The sequence below is a fragment of the Rattus rattus genome, chromosome 13 (assembly GCF_011064425.1).
Source record: "Rattus rattus isolate New Zealand chromosome 13, Rrattus_CSIRO_v1, whole genome shotgun sequence".
Taxonomy (NCBI): Eukaryota; Metazoa; Chordata; class Mammalia; order Rodentia; family Muridae; genus Rattus; species Rattus rattus.
This window is the reverse complement of record NC_046166.1, coordinates 1,954,695-1,976,533: the sequence shown is the minus strand read 5'-3', so window position 1 is coordinate 1,976,533 and position 21,839 is coordinate 1,954,695. Positions and strand designations below refer to the sequence as shown.

At 48.2% G+C, this 21,839-nt stretch overlaps 1 protein-coding gene across 1 annotated transcript in view; it reads right to left on the bottom strand.

The window, feature by feature from the left end:
- Window positions 1–20,580, bottom strand: part of Anxa11 (annexin A11) — a 44,533-nt gene extending 23,953 nt beyond the window's left edge. Inside the window, exon 1 of the mRNA XM_032918730.1 lies at window positions 20,454–20,580. The gene's annotated coding sequence lies outside the window, so the exon portion shown is untranslated. The remainder of the gene's footprint in view (window positions 1–20,453) is intronic.
- Window positions 20,581–21,839: the final 1,259 nt, after the last annotated feature.

The window sequence follows — 21,839 nt, the reverse complement described above, 5'->3', positions numbered from 1 at the left end:
GCTAGCAGTTCCACGGAATGACTCATGTGATAGAGGCTCCGATGAGCAATGCTTGACACGCAGACTGTATATAAGCAGAATAGAGCAATAGATGCCCAACCTTCAGCTTCAGCAAAGCAGTGCTTCAAAGAGCTGAAGGGATCACTAAGGGTGGCTTAGCGGTTAAGAGCACCAATTGCTCTTCCAGAGGCCCTGGGTTCAATTCCCAGCATCTACATGGCAACTCACGACTGTCTATAAGTAACTACAGTCCAGGGCTTCTGACACCCTCACACAGATAGACATACAAGCAAAACACCAATGTACATAAGATATATTAAAAGAACTAAAGTTTAAAAAAAAACACACAAACAAAAAACATTGCTTCAAGGTCATTATCTTGATTCATCTAGACCAGTGGTTTTCAACCTGTGGGTCATGACCCCTTTGGGTGCATATCAGATGTTTAGATTATGATTTATAACAGTAGTAAAATTATAGTTACGAAGTAGTAACAAAAATGATTTTATAGTTGCGAGGTCACTACAACATGAGGAGCTGTATCAAAGGGTCGCAGCATTGGGATGGTTGAGAACCATGCTCTGGACCCTATCCACTGCCCTGCTTGTTTGTTTTAAGAAAACTCCAGGCACTGTAAACTATTTCCTGGGTAATTTCTCATGTCTCTAAGTACTATCAACTTTTAAGGGTATGTATTCTCCCCCACCTCCCTCTCAATCTACGTGTTAATCCTGAGCTCCTATGCCAGTCAACACACAGGTGCTGGATCATCTTATGGGAAGTGGGAGCATGGAACACTTGAAGGTACCTGTCTGGACAAGGGGACCAGAGGCCCAACCTACCAAGGACCCGGACCAGGAAGTCTAGCAAGCCTCAATGGTCCCAGCCATCTGTGATGACTATTCCCCATGGCTCTGGTCTAACACGAAGGCCAGCAACCTTGTCCCCATGATCAACATAAACACAGCTTGACTGAGTGAAAAGAAAGAAGGCTTGGGGCCAGGTCTCTGCCTTGCTGGTTAGTAGCTGAGTGAGGTTGGCCATGTCACTTCATGTCATTAACTCTTTTAAACATTCACCTCTCACTTGGTCTGACAACCATTTTACAGCACCTCTCAACCTGTGGGTCACAACCATTGGAAAACACAGATTTCTGATGGTCTTAGGAACCTTCAACCACACATTTATTTTCGTTGCTATTTCATAACTGTAGTTCTGCTACTGAGCAGTGTCTCAGTTCTAAGACCATCGGAAATAGGTGTTTTCCCAATCGATAGTCTTGACCCACAATTGGAAAACTGCTGACCCATAGGAGCAAGTGATGTTTGGCCTGCACACAGTAGGTGAGGGCCAGTCCTGGCTCCTGGGAGAACAATAAGGCCCCAGCTATGTATTTTCTCATACCACATTATATAGCAGGACACCCATCACCTCTGGGGGCAGCCACACACAGTCATAGGAAGCTAGAAACACATGGGATCCAAGTCTCCCTCACAAGAACCAACCTGTCCAATTTCACTATTGTCTCTACTCTTGGGTGTCTGTCCTCCACTGTCCCCTACAGTCCTAGTTAGGCTTAACCTGAACCCCAACATGGCTGGGGTCACCAGGCAGAAGCAAGCAGCACAATGTACACACAGTTCAGTGCTGCCTGCACTGTGGTCACCAACTCCCAACGGCACTGTACACACTGCCAAGGTAGCCAGAGAGAGAACAGAGAGACATCTACAAATCTTACAAAATAGGACATATGGTTAAGTGTTCTCTCTGATGTCTCCCAGCTCAGGAAAGCACAGAAAAGCCATGTCACAAAGAAGCCCCTGTTTAACTCTACCCTCAAATCAACTCTACTTATTGGGCCAAGCTAATCGTCACAATTTATCAACAACAACCCTAACACAAGCCTAAAACCAACAGCCTTTGAACAGCATGAGACATGGGGTAGGTGCAGCAGTGAACGGTGGAGGCGGGACTCAAACCCTGGCCTTCTGGCTTTGAATCCCAGGACTTTCGTCACAACACCATACTTCTAGGCAGAACCTACTGACTTGGGAACAGTATCTCAGAGGCTGAGCTTCACATGCTCCTGTGACAGAATAGCACGGAGTCAGGAATTGGCACACACCTCTGGTTTCTACATCCAGCGAACACCAAGCAAGCTCCTTCTTCCTTTTTTGTCTTGGTTTATAGGTTTTTTTGTTTTGTTTTGTTTTGTTTTGTTTTGAAATATGAGTACACTGTAACTGTCTTCAAACACACCAGAAGAGGGCATCAGATCCCATTGCAGATGGTTGTGAGCCACCATGTGGTTGCTGGGATTTGAACTCAGGACCTCTGGAAGAGCAGACAGTGCTCTTAACCTCTGAGCCATCTCTCCAGCCTCTTCCTTTTTTGTTTTGTTTTTTCAAGACAGGGTTTCTCTGTGTAGCCCTAGCTGTCCTGAAATTCACTTTGTAGACCAGCCAGGCTGGCCTCAAACTCCCAGAGATCCACCTGCTTCTGCCTCCCAAATGCTGGGACTGAAAGCATGGGCCACCACACCCAGCTAAGCTCCATTTTCTTAATGGCAACGTAGGACAGCAGGATGAACACAAACTTGAAAGGCAGACTGCTCAAGTTCAAATCCAAACGGGGTTTGTTCCTACTCCCTGAGTGGTCCCAGACATGTTATTTAGCCTTTCTGTGCCTCAGTTTCCCACCTCTATTAAACAGTATGCTCTCATCATATCATTTTACCCTTCATTCGTTGGGTTGTCCCACTATAAAACAGCAAACTGAGTCAGGGAGGTCCCAGAGGACCCTGGGGCATTTGGTAAATGAGACCTGAGGGGGCTGGGAGGAACCAGTCAGAGAATGGCTTGACAGGGCAAAGGGGTGGGGGTGAGGTTGGGATAGTGTGAAAGAGAGACTAGCAAGGGCAGTGCTATCACATGGGTCTAAAAGGCTCTCAAAGGCCCGAGCTGTTGGAGGCTGAGTCCCAAGCCCCTGGGGCATTACTGGTAGGCAGTAGAACCTTTGGGGATGGGGGTCAGCTTGCAGGTCCTAGGCCACCAGATAAACGTCCACGAAGGAGACACTAGGAAGTGAGCCTTTCCTCTTTGCACCTTGGCTACCATGGGGTAAGCAAGCTGCAACCACACAGGGCAGTGATGAGCAACCTAACCACAAGCACAAAACGGCAGCCCATGCAGGAACCTCTGAAGCCATCCTTCCGGTCTTTTTAGCTGACTGCCTCAGGCAACAGCAGAATGCACCTGTCTCCCAGATGGACCCCATTATAATCCCAAGCCCCAGTGAGAACAGTTAGAAGGCAGGGCACTGCGGTGGCTACATCACAGTAGTAGAGCTCTCATGAACAGAAAGAAACCACTACATAAGCACACAGCGAGAGTGGCTACAACGCCAGAACAGGCCCCTTAGCAGACACTGACACCTGATGTGTGCTTTCCAGCTTCTAGAACTGTGAGCAACACACTTCTGCTGTCTAAGCCTCTCCCGTTCATAAGGTTCCATTACAACTGTCCAAACAGAGCGAGGCAATCTTACAGAGACACATATTCGAGGCTGGAAGGACGGCTCAAGCAGTTAAGAGCACCGGAACCAGCTAGTGAGAGCTCCAGCAGGTAGGTCTGACACTAGCCTCTGGCCTTACCAAGAGGGAAAGAGAGAGAGAGGGAGAGGGAGAGGGAGAGGAGAGGGAGAGGGAGAGGGAGGAGAGGGACAGGGACAGGGACAGGGACAGGGACAGGGACAGGGGGAGAGGGAGAGATTAGGTTGTGGTTTTGAGTACAATCATGGGAGTGCAGGTCTGTTCTTTTGTGTCACCATTCCCCAAGTCTGAAACAGTGTCTACTAGGACCATCTACGGAGCACAAAGGGTCATGGGCTCAGCATTGTGGACCTACAGCAATATCTAAAAGCCCCTCAACATGTCTGGTCTCTCCAGCCCTGGTATGGCCCAACCGGGTTTCTCCCAATTCCCTTTGGGCTTGAGATGGTCTAAGTCCTGCCATGCCCACTTGCTACCTCTGTGCCATGTCATCCTTCCAATAACTCAAGAGGGACAGAACTAAGGGGAACTGTGTTTGACCCCTTGCTCCAGTGGGAGCCAAGCTGAATAGGCTAAGACCACCAACTCCCTTAGTCCAAGTAGCCACAGAAGACAGGCTATGACAGACAGACAAGGAGTAAAGGATTAAAATTCTTGAGCTCAGGGTTGGGGATTTAGCTCAGTGGTAGAGCGCTTACCTAGGAAACGCAAGGGCCTGGGTTGGGTCCCCAGGACAAAAAAAAAAAAAAAAAAAAAAAAAAAACAAAAAAAAAAAGTTAAAAAATTCTTGAGCTCATCAAACTTGTGTGTGCACGTGATTACCAAGAGCTGACCCATATGGTGGTGAGAGGGCTGATTGGCCATCAGGGATCAAAGGACATTAGAACACCATCGGTCAATCAAAGGAGTGGGAGGAAAGGGTACTCCAAAGCCTGAGACAAGGCAGTTATCCAAAGCTATCCTAGATACAGTCTTCAGCTCCAATGCTCCAGAGCCTGAAAATGTTGCCTGACTCCTATGGCAAAAGAGCCAGTCCAATGGGACAGATTACACACTACACGAACATGGTGTGATTCTGGATTACCCACGTGAGACCAATCCAACTGCAGGCACCCTTGAAAGTGGAAACTGTTCCCCTCTGTGGAAAAGTAAAACCGCCAGTGAAGGAAACAGTGTCTCCACCCGCAGAGACCGGGAGGGCCGCCAGCACCAGAGACACCAAGCAAACAGATCACCCCCCCCACCCCAGTTAAGGCACAGCCCTGTAAACACCTTGAGAGTTCCTCCTTGACAGTTATAAGGCTAGACTGTGAAATTGAACTGCTAGACAAACTATGAGGTGATAAGGCCAGCTACTGTAGAGAACAGCAAGGGCTCCTAAAAACCAAACCAAACACAGAACGGCCACAGGGCCCAGCAAGCAAAAGCAAGACCTCTCTCAGCTAGCAGCATGATCCGCAAGGCCAAGTCCAAAGGAGGGGACAACTCAAGTGCGTGTCATAGATAAAGAAAACCAGCCGCTCACTCTGAAAATGGGGCATCCTGACGTTGTGCTACGTCATGCACGGATGAACCCAGCATGTTACGTGAAATAAGGCAGTCACAGAATGGTTAATGCTGCCTGATTCCACCCTAAGACAGAAAGGCATAGCTGCCTCAGAGGCTAGGGCAGGAGGGAAATGAGAAGATGGGTTAAATGGGCACAGTAAACTCGGAATGACGAGAAAAGTTCAGATGAACCTACACGGTAGCCACCTCTCCCTTCCTCCAGACTCCTTCTTGGCGGAGGTCGACCACCACCAGCCCATATAGTCTAACCAGCCCCTTTGACAAGAGAAACACCAAATCCCGGACACCACAACAAATCATTTCTACAATGAAAACCAAAGGGCGCTGCCCCCTGCCCTGGAGAAGGAGCTCAGGTAAGGCTTGCTCACTTGTATTATAGGTCAACACAGTCACCATGGTCACCATGAGTCACCACAGTAAGAGCTGGGTTCTCTGTGGCCAGGCAACACACCCAGCCAGCAGTGCAAACTGCTTTGGGGAGGGGAGCTAAGCACCTGGTTGATGCGTGCAGGTAACAGAGCATGCTGCCCAGCTGGTAAGCCAAGGGCAGCCCTAAGAGGTGAACCGGTTTACTCCTCCTACCCAGCATACCTCTCCTTCCCGATTACGTATGGAGAAACTGACAACCGAGGAGGAAGTGGCTTGCCACCATGACACAGCAAGGGACCAGCCCCGGACTTCTTGCCTCCTTACCAAATACTATGAAGCAAAGAGTGTGGCACCAGCACAGGTTCCCGGCTCCTGAGGGACCCACTTCACCTGGACGCTTCCTTTTATCAAAGGCTGTAAAAGAGTAAGAGTTCGAGGGGGGCTCAATGCCTGAGCCAAAGGCAGATGCGGTGCAGAAGACCGGTGAGACAGAGGATGATTTTTGCCCATGGAAAAGAAGTGGTGTAAAGTCATGCCCGACACCTGAGCCACGCCCAAGGACTCAGCACTGTTTGTTAGACAGACAACACGGGACCACAGGACACTAAAAACATCTCCAATAAGAACAGGAGAAACTAAAAGAAGGCTCTGAGGGGAGAGAGCCATTGATGAGAAGTAGTGGAGGGAATACAACCAATACGGTCAGAGACACAGAGAAAACTCTATTCATAAATCAAACCGGAAGAGAAACACTGCACACACGGGACAATCACAAAGCAGTGAAGTGTCTTAGAAACTGGGAAAAGGAAGATGTGTGTGTGTGTGTGTGTGTGTGTGTGCGTGTGTGTTCAATAGATCAGCAGCAAATGAAATGTGTGTGTAAGGGACTGAAAAACAGACAATCCTATCGTCCAACAGAAAAGTTAGAGAAGTGAGCCAAGGAAAAAACCTTGAGAAAAAAGAGGTACAAAATCTGGGGGTTGTGAGCCCCGCCTGTAATCCCAGCACTCAGTAGCAGAGGCAGGGGGGTCTAGGGCCCCCTGGAGGTCATGGGCCTAGGTTAATAACCAGTCTGAGGCCAGCCTTTGCTACGTAAGATCTTACCTGAAAATACAAGCAAGCAAACAGAGAGCAGTTAGAGAGAGGCTTTAGCCAACAGAGTGCTTATGCGGAAGCATGAAGACCAGTGTTTAATCCCCAGCACTAACATTAAAAGCCAGATGTAGTGGAATATGCTCAGAGTTTGAGTGCTGGGGAGGCAGGTGGATCCCTGGAGATTCCTCAAGGGAACAGGAAAAGAGTGATGGAGGAGGACACTCCGTATCCTCTTCTGGCTTCTGTATACATATAGGCACATGTACACTTGTACACCACACAACCCCACACTCGATGAGGATGAGGATGACAATGATGACAAACAAGAAGAAGGAGGAGGATGAAGAAGAAGAGGAGAAGGAGAAGAAGGAGGAGGAGAAGAATGAGGAGGAGGAGGAAGAAGAAGAGGAGGAGAAGGAGAAGAAGGAGAAGAATGAGGAGGAGGAGGAAGAGAAGGAGGAGAAGAAATAATAATAACAACAACAACAATAATAATAATAATAATAATAATAATAATAATAATAATAATAATAATAATAATAATAATAATAACGCTAACATCTGAGCAGACAGCGTGAGCTGAAAGGACCACCACCTACTGGCAATCCGAAGCCTGAAAAGACACCATCAACAAAGTTCACCCACCAGACACTTGACATCTCAGGGGCAGAGAGACAATACTACAGGCTTTAAGGAAAAGAAAGGAGTCAAGGTTCTTCAGGGGAGGATGGCATGACAATGGACTCCTCAACTCCTGCTGGGAACCAGGAGACAACAGCTCCTCCCTTCGACCAGGAGAAACTTGTTTTCAACTTTTCATTCCTAAGGCCGGCTAAATCAACCACCTATCAACCAGATACCACAGACTTTTCCACAAAAACTCAAAAAACAAAAAACATCCTACCTCCCCCAAACGCAAAGGGAATCTAACACAAACTTTTAGAAGGAAGTCCCAAGATAATAACTGAGTGACAGACTTGGAGAACAACTTGTCCAGCTCAGAGCAATCGTACGGGAAAACTCAAGGCCAAAGGAGGAATGACTCACCAAAGAACAGGAAGTCACCTGGTAGGCCTGCACGTGTAACCATATGGGTCACCTGGGGCAGGACTGAGCAGCACCTGTTACAGTCGTAGTTTTGCAAGAATTAAATACTGATAAGTGATGTGTATGGATTCCTTATCTGTCCAAGCAGCATGTCAGTAAATAATGTCTCAAATAATTGACAAATTAACAAACAGAACCGTAAACCTATCATTTAAATAAAGATATTATAAAGACAGTCACCTGTACAGACAAAGGGGAGGGTGTGTGGGGAAAACAGCTGGTTTCATTACAAGCCCTTCAGATCAATAGGGTTGAGTTTCCCCAATTTGGTAAACTGTGTGTTTTATAATGCGGCTACGCAAAGTGCTACTACACAGGGCAGGGACCCTGACACCTAACTAAAAAATGAAAGATTATCAGCACAATCGAGCTGCAGCATTCAACTAATCTCTGAAAGAGAAACACTTCTTAGCTAACAGCTGAAGTACCATTTGTTCTCAGTCAGTCCCTCCCCCCACCCCACCCCTCTCTCTCCTGTCCCTGAGTTTTTTGTTTATCAACATTTACAGGCATAGACAGAAGTTTGTGGAGCATGAAGTGTACAGGATTGTAGGAGTTCACTTAAGGAAAGAACATAAAACATCTTACTTTATGCCAATGTTATCATGCAATATGGCTTCCGGGAGCACCCCCCACCCCCACCCCCCCAACCCATAAGAGTCCATGGAGGTGAAAGCAGGGATTAGTTACATCTGCTTCTGCCCTACTGCAAATGGAAGAGGATGTCCATTAGGGCTAGACTCCCCACAACAGGAGGCAGGACACAGACTCCCTGGGGTTCCTCAACCCCACCTCTCCAGGAAGCCTGGGCTTCATGAAGTATTGCTGCCACCATCAGGAAGGTTCTGGGTTCAAAATTAATTCCCTGGAGAAACAGAAGGGGTGCAGAGGGAATCTAGGACTTCAACCTTCTCAGGAATGGAACAAGAGGGGCTGAGCCCTCTGCTAAGTTCTTAGAGGCCATATCTCTCCTCTGGAAGGCACCTCTACACCCTCTTGCCCCAGTAAAGAAGAGAGGGCAGGAGACTGAGATCAAGACCTAAGGCAGCAGGGGCCCTGATCCAATCACTGTTGGGTGTTCATCAGCCATTTATCTGCGCTGGATGTTCAGTGCCTTCCCACCTGGAAAACACCAAGGTTCAGCCCTACCTAGAAGCCTTGGGGTTTGAATATCCCTTAGCAGTTGAGTCTTCTGTAGTGCTAAGGACAGTTACCCTGCCAGAAACGGAAAGGACGTCCCTGGAGGACTCACAGCTCCACCAAGAGTAAGATTCTCTATCAGGTCCTGGCCCTCTGAGGCTGGCATTCTGGACTCAGGGATTACACTGAGCCACCGAGGAACAGCACAAAGACAGGAGGTCCAAAGGACACCCCCAGGTATGCGTGTGACAGGAAGAAGCCAGGAAATGTTATGTCCTTCGTTCATCCAAACTTGACAATTTCCATCTTAGACAAATGGCCAGACAACTTCCTGGGGGCCACATGAGGCCCTGCCCCTTTCATGGGTGTCTTTCCTACTCACAGTGATGGCTCCTTCTGGAACTCTCCCAGCTCTCAGCCTAGAATGCTCTATGTCCAACCCTTTCTTCTAGCTCCTGGAATAGGCATTTCCTCACTGAACAGCTCACCAACCTCCCCAGCGACCTCATGGATGCATAGCACACTACCGCCCCCTGTTTTATACACCAGGGAACAGGGCTCAGAGGTCAAGGGGCTGTGCCAGGAGCATTTGCACTGGCTCTCCAGACCATCAGATAGCCTCTCCTCCTTGCCGCTTCCCACCAGGGCACAGCAGAGTTGGCACTGGGATATTCTACACAACTGCATCCTGACTCATCGCTCCTCACCCTGGCTGGTAGACTCCAGAATTTGGGGGGACAAGCAGTACCCATCTAGAAGGTTCCCTTCTCCCTCCCATCACAAGTGGGACCCTAAATGGTGCAAGAGGATGTACGGACATCTTGGCTCTCCCACACCCGGCGATCACGGGCACTAACCTTCCCTAAGTGGGTCATGGAGGCCATTCAATGACTGATACAAGCCAGAGAGCCCTGGGGCAGCAGTCACCAACCCACACTACACAAAAGCCCACTGAAGGTGGAGGCAGGCATTCGGCTCCCCACCCGCCCACCAGGATTAAAAATAGCAGAGTCGACATCAGTCATTCTCCAGGCAGCGTGGCTGACGCCACCATCCGAGACGGTCTCCGGGGCAGCCCAACCTGGAGAAATTCTGGGCAAAGCTGGCAGGAGTGCAGCCACATCAATCCCTAGAGCCTCACTGAGGCGTGGAGCCTGAGGGAACAAGCCCCAAAGAACCTTCTTAGAAATAAAAAGCCAAGCCCCAGTGGCATTTGGGTTGCTCCAGACTTGCGCCATTCCTGAGATCATTTGAGTCAGCGGCCCAGGGAGCAGGAGAGACCAGCCTGAGATCTCAAGGCTGGCCCTGGGCACTCCGACTCCATTGCATTCACACCAGGCTGGAGGTGAAGCTGAGAGACGTCAAGGTCAGCCTGAGAAGACCAATCTGAGGTGCTGATGGTGACCTTCCCAACAACTCCCACGTAAACTGAGTCATACCCAGAGCATCATCTGTTCCAGGGAGCTAAGAATGACAGCACAGAGGCCGGAGTGGGTAGCCGCAGATCGCATCCCTTGTGAACGTGAGGATCGAGAGGAACCATGGGCCTCAGCTCACCCCCATACAGGGCTGTTGCTATGACAAGAGTGCCCTACATGTCATATTTAGGGTTAAAGAAAGCAACCTGGGAGAAGGTGACAGCAAGGACTCTCCATCCCAAAGCTGGGTCTTGGGAGCCACTTGGAGGGTTGCATGGGGGCTGGAAGATCTCATGGTGGATCTCAGCATGAGTTAACAAGCCAGGGCTCTAAGAAGGGGATGAAGGAGTAGAGGCCTGCCAGCATGTTCCCCAACCCCCAGGGAGAGAGATGCCCTACTGTACGCCCTGATGGCTTCTGGCTGCTATTACATATGGCTCAGTTCCCACTCCCTAACCCGTGAAGTGCCAGCTCAGCCAACGGCAGGAGGAGAAACATCTTAATTTTGAACTAAGGAGAGAAGTGGGTGGTGTTCCCAAACCTTCCGACTGCTACCCCCGAATCATCTGTCCTGTCTTGCTTTTAGGAACAGAACACTCACTATATCCCGGCACATATCCCCCTCACTAGTCAGGTGGCACATGGCCACCCCAAGAACCATGTTCCAAGCCTCTCCATCAGTTCAGCACTGCCTGCCAGTGAGGACTGCACTAGGCTCATCTGGACCACAGGGGTGAAGGAAGCACAGAGACAGCATCGCCCACGTGTGACCCTGTGACTAGATCCTTAGCACATCCTGGCCACCTGCCAAAATTAAAACACACACACACACACACACACACACACACACACACAGACACAATGCACACACAGATGCACACACACACACAGAGACACAATGCACACACAGATCCACAGACAGACACACACACACACACAGACACAATGCACACACACACATATAGATGCACAGACACAATGCACACACAGATGCACAGACACAATGCACACACAGATGCACAGACACAATGCACACAGAGATCCACAGACACACACACACACACACACGAACACACACACACACAAAGATCCACAGACAGACAGACACACACACACACACACACACACACACACACACTGGTCAGCACCTGTGGTTGAGAACTGTGGCTCAGCAAGCCTTACACATGTCCAGGTGTGAAAAACACAGCCTTGAAAAATACCTTAAGTGATGTAATGTTAGGAGCCTGGTGCCTGGACTACCCATGGTAAAAACTTAGCCTCTGATGTCTGAAAGAGAGGCAAAGGTAAGTTCTCCTTGATAAACGAATGAGCCCAAATCCTAACAGCAGGGACAGGGTAGTGATGAGACACTAATTGGATCTAGCAAGAAACAAAAAGACAACCTCCATGTGTAACAAACAGCAAAGACAACACAACAGATAAAGGGCTTTGCTTTGCGAGCACAAGGACCTGAGTTCAAATCCCCAGCACCCACGTAAAATGCTAGGTGTGGTGGGACATGACAACAATCCTAGCACTTGGAGAGTGGTGGAGACCGTAGGATCACTCCGGCTTGGGTCATTCAGTCTAGACCCACTGGGAAGTTCCAGAGGCAGGGAGAGACACTGTCTCCAAGACAAAGTAGAGTGGCAGAGGACAAAGCTGACGTCACCCTTTAAATCTCCAGCTGAGCATGGCACAGATACACACACACACACACACACACACACACACACACACACACACACACACACACACACACACCAATAACCTTGAAGACTTTTTCATAATCCTGCCCCAGCAAACCAAGAACTTTCCAGCTATCTGTTCAGTTGTTTGTCTCTGGCTGAAAACACAGGCCTTAGAAACAGTAAGAGCAAGCAAGCCAGGCTCCAGCCCAGTGCAGTGCAGTGCAGTGCTGAGAAAGAAAAGAGCACAAAGACTCCACAGCAGTCTTCTGCCCACCTGTCCCTCTATGCTCTCATGTATTAACTGCGCTGGCAACTCCAAAGGACAGAGAAAACCCATCTTGTTGTCTCAGATGAGAAAGGAAATGTGTCCAGGAAAGTCAGAGCTGGCCACATATCCCTGGACCCATAGGAAGGGGACCCAAGCTCTGTGTGTGTGTGTGTGTGTGTGTGTGTGTGTGTGTATCTGTGTGTGTTGGGGGGGATTTCCTGCCATGGTGCTGGTATAGGTCTGCTATGGTTTGTCTCCTAAAGGCCCACTTGGTGGAAGCCTGACGCTTTGAGCAGTGGCATTGAGAAGTGACAGAGCTTTAGGAAGTGGGAGATGTGGAAACTGGTTATTAAAACATCAGCGGCCTCGTCCTTTCTTCCTTCTCCTTCCTAGTCTGCCATACTGTGATGCAGCCAACAGCTGCTGGCCACCGAGCTGAATCGACTTCTCTTTATTTGCTACCCAGCTTCAGACTAAGACCCCCAAGTCCCTAGAGTTTACAGGTATAGTCTTGTTTTACCTACTTTTCCAAAGCCTATCTGTCATAAGGACAAGGACCACTGGGACACTGGGGTAGGGGCACCCACAGTCATCAGCGGGCTGAGAAGCAAGACTCTACTGTCCCACCAATGCATAGCTTGAAGGGCACAGGGGCATAGTGTGTAGTCTGTCAGAGGACACTGCCTCTAAACATCTGGGTCCTGCTGTTTTGTAAAATGTGTTTTGTTTTGTTTTGTTTTTATAAATTTTAGGACTGTAAGAAAAGACATTATCCCACCTCTTGATTATTTCTAAAACATAGTAATACAGACCTGAACACCAAAGATCACACAATACAATCCACAAAACTGGCACCAGAATCAGTTTTACAGATTCGATACATCTCTCTGGGATAAGAAGTCACATTGAATTTGAAGGTACACTTTTAACACTGTGCAGCCAGCCACGAGGAGGACCTCATGCAGTCTGAGAAGAGACGTCTGCTGTCTTTTGCACAGCCCTCTAAAACCAGGACCCAGCTTGAAGCAGTCAACCTCTCGTGACACTACCAACGTGGAAACTCAGGACGGTTTTCTTAAATAGTCCCTGGATCAGAGCAGCCCCAATCAAATCCTTTCCTTTGTAAGAGTTGCCATGGTCGTGGTGTCTCTTCACAGCACCAAACGGTAACTAAGACAGTGTGGAAACCCATCCGCTCGCATTATATCCAAAGTCAGCAATGACTGAGGTAGGGCTTTTAAAGACAGAGCAACAGAGTGAACTAAAAGTGAGAAGGAATGGATAAAAGTTAAAATTAATGCCCCCTGAACAAATTCAAGCACACACACACACACACACACACACACACACACACACACACACACACACACTACTGAAGAAAGCGGCTAGAATCCCATTTCTTGATTTAGAGAACTTAAAAGCATTCTGGAGCATTCAAAGGAGACAGTTTCTTTGCCACAACTCTGCTTTAAGTCAATAAAAACAGGAAAAGAACTCATTACCCAGGAGTGAGGAAAAGACTGAATAAATTATGGTAATTATGCACTGAGAACATTCCACAGCTGCTGACCTGGAAAACAAGTCATACATAGAAGTTGCAGGATGAGGTACAGGGACTGTGGCCATCAGCACCCACTCTGTGCAGGTGGCAGAGGAGTAACAAGGGGGAGCCAAGGAAACAGGGCCTGCGCTCGCTATCTCAGCCTTCCTTCCTTTCAATTGCTCTCTTGAGGTTTTTTTCCAGATGTCCCTTGCTGTCGAAACAACGCTGTGAGGGCTCCTCTAGTGTACTGCAGCAAGATGACCCTGGCCCCTGTGACTATCTCCTGCCTGCCTGTCTGTCATCTATCTATCACCCATCGGTCGGTCGGTCTATCTATCTATCTATCTATCTATCTATCTATCTATCTATCTATCTATCACCAATAGGTCGGTCTGTCTATCTGTCTTCTATCTATCTATCTATCTATCTATCTATCTATCTGTCTATCTATCACCCATCGTTCTGTCTGTCTGTCTATCAATCACCCATTAGTCTGTCTATCTGTCTATCTATCATCCATTAGTCTGTCTATCTGTCTGTCTATTTATCACCCATTGGTCTATCTGTATGTCTATCTGTGTATCTATCTAAGTATCTATCATGTATCTATCTATCTATCACCCATCGATCGGGCTATCTACCACCCATCGGTCTGTCTGTCTGTCTGTCTGTCTGTCTATCTATCTATCTATCACCCATCAGTCTGGCTATCTATCTATCTATCTATCTATCTATCAATCACACATCAGTCTGGCTATCTATCTATCTCCCATTGGTCTGTCTGTCTATCTGTCTGTCTGTCTATCTATCTATCTATCACCCATCGATCTGTCTGTCTGTCTGCCTGTCTATCTATCTATCCATCACTCACCGGTCTGTCTGTCTGTCTATCTATCTATCTATCTATCTATCTATCTATCTATCTATCTATCATCTCTTCTACTGTTCACTTTCCTTTACTCAGCTGTTCCACAGAGTTCTTTAAATCACCATGCCCTTGACTTCAACTATAAATACAGCCTAGACAAAATTGCCTGTCTAGCCCAGATGATTCCTCAGTCCTGCCTGACTCCACCCCCACTTAGTCTCCAACGAACAACTCCTGAAATGAAACAAGAGGGTAAACAAAGTTCATGACCTTCTCCACGTTCCAAACTGGGTCCTCATCCAGTCTCATGGGACACGCACAGGGTAAAGCTAGTGTCTGGGGGGCTTGGAGTCCACTGCAGATGGCTATCAGGGCTCTGGGGGGAGCCTGCTAAGGAAAAGCTCTCCCTCAGGTCATGGCTCTGGGCAGACACATGACATTTAGATCTGCTCCAAAGATTAGAACCCTGCATACTACAGGTTCCTCTCTAAGAGTTCAATGAGCTGGGCCTGTCAGTCACCTGGCCAAGAGGCCACACCTCCAGAATGTTAATTAACCTCAAGTCATGATTAGGAGATTGGAGGAATTCCCTTAGTGGAATGGCATCCTTAGCCCCATGCACTCCCTCAGAGCCTCCAGCCTGTAGCAAAGTGACAGCCTATTTTTCTGCATTACTCAGGGAAACACAACTTCCCCTCCCCACCCCCGCCCACCCAGTCTCCTTTTCTTTCAGATATTACACAAAGCCTGGGCATGCTCTTCCAGACACTCTGGGCTGCCTCACCCTTTTCCTCTCCCCTTCCGCCATGTGGCTGCCTGTCCGCCATGGGGCTATTGGCTGACCCCTATTACTAAGCCTACCTGCTGGTTTCCTTTTATTCCTTTCCTTTTTCTCTCTTTCTGTCTACCTGTCTTTCTTTTGTTCATTCTTCCTCTTTCATTTTGTTTCATTTGTTTCCAAACAGGGTTGTTTTTTTTTTTGTGTGTGTAGCCCTGGCTGTCCTGGAACTTGCTCTCTGTAGACCAGGCTGACCTCACACTCACAGCGATCCTCTGCCTCAGCCTCCTGAGTGCTGGGATTAAGGATGTAGCCACCACCAGGCTTGAACCAGCTTGCTTAAACCACGCATACCCTCCCTCTTCCTCTCCTCCATCTCCTTCCTCTTGGCAACTACTGTGATTCAGTTTCCTGCGTTTTTCTTCCCAAACCTAACAAAACTGTCCTTGAACATTCTTCCATGTCCCTTCCTAAATTCTCTTACTAACAAGACTGAGAACTCAAAGAGGGGGCAGCCCTTGCTATCCCCGGGAACACTGGGTCTCCTTTTGTCCATACAGAACTGGCTGGACAAGCAGTGGGCAGTCACTAAAGACCTCAACAGAAACATGCCTTGTCACCTAGTTACTAAAAATACCTGTGCCCTTTGTGGTGGACACAGACAGCAAGCTCTCGTTCATTAACACTGCCCAGTTACACACCCTGTTCCCCCTAAGATGTTTTGAACACCAGGCTTCTTGTTCTCCCTGTAAACAACATCCAGTTTCTTCTCTCCCTCACTCTGAGTTCTTACCCCTCTTGCAAGCCAGCCTCCACTGAAGGGCTCAGGTCCCTGAGTCCTCCAACTCTCGTCTTTGCTGCTAAGACAGTGGGACCTTCAGGAGCACAATCTCCAAAAAAACAACACTAATAATCACAGAGCCAGCCTTGACCATGGTATGCTCCAACCTTAAGCTTTCTGCTTCCTTAGTAACAACAAACCCACGATCCTGAGATCGTCACCACTCCCTCAATAATCTCAAAACCCTTCCACAAACATAGTCAACTCTGCTGGAGGCATCCATTTATCATCCAGAAAACTGGAACCATGTGGTGATATGGTTTGTCTCGGATCAGACGGAAGATGAAAACTGTCCTCTAATTCTTTTTTATTACTTTATGGGTGCTATACCTGCATCTACCTATGTACACACTTATATGACTGGGGCCCTTCAAGATCAGAAGAGATGTCAGATCCCCTGAATGCTACAAACGATGGTGAGTGGCCACACGGGTGCTAGAATCAAACCTGGGTGCTCTGTGAGAGCAACAAGTGCTCTGTGGTGATTTGAATGGAGAGTAGTCCTCACAAGCTCATACATTTGAACAGCTGATTTCCAGTTGGTGGCTGCTGGGAAGGATTAGGTGTGGCCTTGCTGGTGAAGTGTGTCACTAGAGGAAGGTTTTGAGGGTTCAGAAGACCCATAGTTAGTTCTCTCAGCTGTTTCTGCTGCTGTGTGGCTTTGCTCCACCATTATGGGCTCTAACCCTCTGAAAGAATAAGGCCTAGCAAACGCTTGGCCATGGTGTTTTGTCACTGAACCAACTCTCCAGCCCCAGTCCCCTAACTGTTCAGCTGCCCTATTCTGTTTTTAAGGATTATTTATTTATGCATTTTATGTACTAGTACTTTGTCTGCATGTCAATCTGTACAGCAGAAGGTGGCACCAGGCAAGTGTGAGCTGCCATATGGGTGCTGGGATTTGAACTCAGGACCTTCAGAAGAGCAGTGAATGCTCCTAACCACTGAGCCATCTCTCCAGACCCCTGGGACTCCATTCTTTCTCCTATCAGTGTAGGCTGGCCATTTCACTGCATAGCTGCTCTTCTCCCCCATGACAACCAGCCAAGTGCCCCTGGGACCTTTTGTGAGTTACGATCAACATGTCTGATGTTGACCAACTGGTTTCAGAGGTTATTAGACAGTTCCATTCCAAACAGAGTTCAACAACTGTTCTTATGAATGCCAATTGCCACCAAGGAAACCAGATTCCATTTAGTCTCGGAGCTGTCCTATCTAGGGACCTCACAAATTCTTGATGTTCTGGATGGAATGAGCTCAGCGGGTATCAAGAAGGTTAATACAAACCGGTGTCTGTTCCCTAGGCTATGCCTGTGAAGTATAGCCACACCCAGACTCTCCTAACCCCATGGGACCAAATACTAGAAACTGCTTTGGGCTCAAGAGGGAGAAAAGCATCTAGGAAGGTTAGAAGAGATCGTCTCAGGCCTTCCGGAAACAAAAAAGCTGCAATCCCACTCATCTCTGTGAGTTTGAGGCTAGCCTGGTCTATAGAGAGAGTTCCAGTTCAACCAGAGCTACAGTGAAACCATCTTGAACCCACGACCACCATCACCACCAAAAAGAGGACCCACATAGGCACCTAGAAAGATTCAGAAAGTCTCCATCCCCCAAAGGCGGCACAAAGACTAGATATGTGGTCATACAAATCCTTCTAAGGCCTCTCCGGAAAACTGGGCTAATGACAGAGAGGTTAAAGAGGGCATATCTGGCCCTCCTACCAGAGAGCAGAACACCAGAATGGCTTGTAAGTAAGGAATGGACAAAACAGGGGGAAAAGAGGGCAGAGAGGTGTGTGCGGGGCAGTTCAAGCCGGCTGCACCCGGTGCTCTTGCTCTTGCTGTATTACCTACTAGCAGTTGGGTTTTTTGATTACTTAGACACCAGGCCTCACCTTGTGTGCTTTATGCCCAATCCGAGCATCATCCATTCATCGGTCATGCACAGGTGCAGTCAGCAGTTGCCACCAGTCTAACTACTCGGTACCCGAGCACGGCAGAGACGCTAAAAACATCAACTTGTGCCAGGCGGCAATGGCCAACCTGCACCATGCAATGGTGGCACACACACTTGATCCCAGCCAGCATTTGGGAGTTAAGGCAGGCAGATCTCTGTGCACTCAAGGCCTACCTGGTCTCACAGTGAATTCCAGAACAGCCAGGGCTACACAGAGAAACTCAAAAATAAATAAGTAAACAAATAAATAGGAATGCTGGGTATGGTGGTGCATGCTTTTGATGCCAGCACTCAGGAGGAAGAGGCGGGTGGATCTCTATGAGTTCAGGGACAGCCTGGCCTACAACAGTCAGAACGACACTGAGAGACTCTGTCTTATACGAAAAAGAAAGAAAAAGAAAATAAGAAAAGAAAAACAGCTCAAGGTTTGAGTGATGGCTCAGCAGTTAAGAGTACTTGTACCTAACTATATGGCGGTTCACAACTGTCTGCAACTCTGGTTCAAGGGTATCCAGTGCCCTCTTTTGTCTTCCAAGGGCACCAGGAACCCACATGGTATACAGACATGCACGAAAACAAAAACCACTTATAAACAAAAAATTTGTTTAAAAGGCAGTCAGATCTTTGAGTTCGAGGCCAATAGAATCTTAAAGAGTGAGTTCCAGAACACCCAGGGCTACACACACACACACACACACACAAAACAAACAAACAAACAAAAGGTAAAAATAGATGAACTCATAGGACTGGAAAGATAACTCAGTGGATAAGAGTGAAGACTGCTCTTGCCGACAACCAGATTTCAGACTCAGGAAGCTCACAACTTGTAAGTCCAGCTCCGGGGAATCTGAATACACACACACTTAATAAAAAAATAATATAAATGCTTTTTAAAAAATCAGCTTGCTGAGCGAGTGGCACAAACCTTTAATCCCAGCACTCAGGAGGCAGAGGTCTGTATGAGTCTGAGATTGGAGTTTGGGACCAGACAAAGCAAGTTCCAGGACAGCCAATGCTAAATAGGTAACCTTGTTTCAAAACAAACAAACAAACAAACAACAACCTCCCCCAAAATTAACTAACAATAGCAACAACAAGCAAAACAGGAACAAAAAATTAACTCGCAGAATCCTCACAATAAGTCTATGAAATAGGAACTATAACTGCCCTCACTTTATGGAGAAGAAAAATCGAGATTCAGAAATCAGGAGGGATGGAGAAATCCAAAGTGGGCGCCTGTGCTAGAGAAACAGACTTCGGGAGAGCTTACCTGGCTTCCCCAGCTAGAGAATACCAAGCACAGACAAGGCCTAGAAGAACCAGCCCTGTTAATCCTCCTGGAATTCCCAACAACTGGCTGAAGCAAGGAAATAATAAAGGAACATAATGGGAGCAAGCCGAGGGTGAGCAAGACACCTGGCTCTTCCCTGCAAGGCTCCAGTTTCAGGAATAGTCATCATTTTGACAATGACACACACACAATGCCATCTACAAAATTTACACTTGAGAACAGCCTAACCCAGGGCCGCATTTGTAGCCTTTTTTCCTCAATAAGGCTGCCTCGGGGCAAGCTTTATAGTACGGGCAGGACCGAGCGGGGAGCAAGCTAGATGAGTCCAGTGAACGGATCAGACAGGTAGGCTGACACTCTAGGTGTAGGGTCCGTGAAACCCAATCTCCAAGGACACCTACTGTTTAGCGAGCGGAAAGAGAAATCTCCTGAGAGAATGTGCCCAACTTGAGTTTAACTATTCTCCCCCAGAACTGTTTGCCACCTTCTACGACTTTAGGAGCCTGGCCTGAGCCCACGGGAAGTCGGGGAGCCAAGCCCAAGCAAGAGTTCTTTAGGTCTCTGGAACGAGAAGCCGGGGCAGGGGCAGAGGGATCGTAGCTGGATAAGCCGTAAGGAAGGCAGGCAACACGGCATCTGGCACAATCGCGCATTCTCTGGACCGCTTGGGAGCCTGCCTTATATAAACCCAGGGTGGCAGGTCCAGGAACCCGCGCCCTGCAGTTCCGGAGCAAAGTTCCCCAAGACAGCGTTCTCGGCCGGCTGGGCTCCGCTCAAGCTTCTCCCGGAAACGAACTGAGATAAGACCTTGACCAACCCCAAGTTCGCACATCATGGGACCATAGGATCCCAGGCTCACCTGCCCTGATCCCGTTCAACTCCGGGCCTGGTCATCCGGAGGAACATTACACCCCACGCCACACGCGAATACCCCTCAAGTACAGACCGCCCGACGGGACCCTCACGCACCTGGCACCAGGGACCGGGACACTGAGCTCGGATAGCAGCTACCTCCAAGTCTCGCTTTCCGGATCTCGACCCGAGAGTGTCAGCGCACCGTCGGAGGAGGAGCCCGCAGGGCGGAAAACTCTCCGGGCGCGGCCGCCTTACTCGCCCCGGGGCGGAGCCACACGAGCGGAGTGGGGCGGGGTCTCTCTAGAGGGGCGGGGTGCGTGGGGCCACGCCCACAGGTGAGAGCCGCGCTCTTGGTAGTGACTCTGTAGGAAGCCCTGGGCTTTCCCAGTGGAGCAGAGCCGCGCTCCAGACTTTGGGATGAGAGAACATCTTTCGGGTGTTTATTTTCAGAGGTATGACAGTGAAGAAAATTTAAAACGGCCACTGTGTACGGCAGGTGGAAACTTCACAGTGGAAAAAATTACCATTTCAGCCAGTGATCAGGGCCAACATCAGCGGTGATTTATATTGATCTTCTGTCATGTGATGTCTTCCTCCCTATGACACATGACCCCATAGTAATCGTGCAAAAAATATCAGACAAGCCCCAGTTGAGGAACTCAGGACTGTCCAAAACTCTCAAGGTTGTCAAAATAAGGGAAGTCTAAGAAGCTGTCACGTAGAGATAAGAAAACTAAGTAATGTGACTTCTTGGATGGGATCCTGGGAAAAGGACATTAGGTTGAAAACTAATGACATCTGAACAGTATATAGATTTTAATAACAATACATCAGTATTGGTTCATTCATTGTAGCAAAAATACTAGTATATTAATAGCAGGGGAAAACCTTGTTGTTTGCTTGTTTAGAAAAAGGTAGTACAATAAATACGGTTGTGTAACATTTAAAAATAAAAGTTAAGGGGAGGGGGGATAGGATAGGGAGTTTATGGACGGGAAACCGGGAAAGGGGATAACATTTGAAATGTAAATAAATAAAAAAAATCAAATAAAAAACGAAAAATAATAAAAATTAAGAGTCTTACTCTCCCCAGGTCACGTTTAGGCGCCTCATTTCAGATGTCCAACACACTTCTACATGTGCATGGCTTAGGACGATTAAGCAAACGTATTTGTTTATAAAACAGGATTGCAGTATTCTTTTTCCTCACTTTATCTTGGTGCCTTTCAATTGGTGCCCTGGAGTCAACTAGGTTCTTCCTAAGGACTCTAAAGGATCCACCACCACCCCACCCCCAACCCCCCTTTAAGGATTGCTGTTCCTCACAATCTCTTTCACGGCCCACTTTTGATTTGCAAACAAGCCATTCGTCATTTGCATTTCAGGAGCCACTTGAAGGATCCTGGTTGGGAGGTATGGTCTGCCTTGCCCCAAGAGGGGTCCGTGTGCAGGCAGGAATGAGCAGGACAGCCTGGCTATTGCCACGCCGGTGGGCGACTC